We start from the raw sequence: 1608 nt of genomic DNA, 5'->3' as shown, positions 1-1608 counted from the left end.
TGTCAGGGCCAAGCAACTGGAACATGATTCAGAACTCACACAGTAAAAGACACACCTGGACATGATCAAGAGACATTTCACTGCCTTGAGACAATAATGCCAATGCCGGGGAGGGATTCTAAAACACAGCAGGATAACTCCTACAAGTCAAGGAGCTCATCCCACCTTGGTGTGAGGAATGGCTTATTTTGTGATGACCACATGTGGGAATAGTTCAACTGCTATAAAAGCCCCAGAAGCGTTTTTGTTTTGTATTATTTTATATAGATATGCTTTTTTGTGTGTGTAAAAGTAAATGCAACATGTAAACATTCAGGATTGATCCCAATCTTCTGGAGCCAGCTTTTCTGGGGTCAAGGAGGAAATGTTTGTTTGAATCACCAGGCATTCATCTTCCACTGGAATGACTAGAGCCCCCAGTCAGTTCACCTGACTGCAGCATAGCACAGGACTGCTCTCAGGAACACAAATAGGCTCTCTTGCCTCTCACTGGTCACACCTTAACATGGCTCCTCCTTACCCCCCTACTTTCAAACAGGTCCTTAGTAATAAACAAAACACTAGCAGAAAAACAAGAGTTATTACCTCTGGGCTCTCTTAGATAAGAGTCTCGGCTTAGACTGAGGACCCATGCCCCAGAAGAGCCATTCTGACTAGATTGCATGAAGGGAGTGGGTGCAGGAGACAAAATGGCTAACACAAAATTGGGAGCCACCAGTCCCCATCTGCAGCTACAACCTAAGATGCCTACAGATGTGGTCAGTGTGACATGTGCACAGGAGAGAAGCAGAGGAATGGGATGGGAGGGAGGGTGTTCTTGGGAAAGTCGTCTGCTTGCTCGCTTTCACTTCTTGGCCTTGCCCTGGGCAGCCACAGCCTCCATGGCTTTGCCCATGGTCTCTTCATCCCCCAGGAACTGCACGGGCTTGATGGACTTCAAGTTCTTGTCTAATTCATAGACAATGGGAATACCAGTTGGCCTGTTTAGCTCCATGAGAGCCTCTTCAGAAAGACCTTCCAGATGCTTGACAATGCCCCAAAGGCTGTTGCCATGGCTGCAATCAGTACCGGTTTCCCCTCTTTAATCTGGGGCACTATTTCTTCATTCCCAAAGGGCAGAGTTCTGGCAATAGTGTCCTTCAGACTCTCACAGGAGGGTAGCTGATCTTCAGTGAGGTCTGCATACCTGTGATCCTTACTGATGTTGCTGTAGAAGGGATGGTCGGGCTCCATCGGTGGTGGTGGGATATCATAAGAGCGCATCCAGATCTTTACCTGGGCCTCACCATGCTTGGCAGCAGTTTCTGCTTTGTTAAGACCAGTCAGACCCCCATAGTGCCACTCACTGAGATGTCAGGTCCTCACTACAGGCAGCCACATTTGGTCAATGGCATCCAGCACCATCCAGAGGGTCCGAATTGCTCTCTTCTGTACTGAGGTGAAGCAGATGTCAAACTCATAGCCGGATCTCGAAGCGTCTGCCCGCTGCGCTTTGCCTCCTCATGCCCAGAACCAGCTCAGGTCTGTGTCGTACCAGTCGCTGAAGTGGTTCTCCAGGTTCCACGCACTCTCGCCATGTCATATCAGCACCAGCTTGTAAGCAGCCAT

At 49.0% G+C, this 1608-nt stretch overlaps 1 pseudogene; it reads right to left on the bottom strand.

Annotated features, from left to right (window-relative positions):
- Positions 1 to 615: 615 nt before the first annotated feature.
- On the bottom strand, positions 616 to 1608 carry LOC102420711 (annotated as a pseudogene).

The sequence above is a fragment of the Myotis lucifugus genome, unplaced genomic scaffold, assembly GCF_000147115.1.
Source record: "Myotis lucifugus unplaced genomic scaffold, Myoluc2.0 scaffold_7, whole genome shotgun sequence".
Classification (NCBI taxonomy): domain Eukaryota; kingdom Metazoa; phylum Chordata; class Mammalia; order Chiroptera; family Vespertilionidae; genus Myotis; species Myotis lucifugus.
Note: the sequence above shows the minus strand (reverse complement) of the source record. Positions and strands in the feature narration are given on the sequence as shown.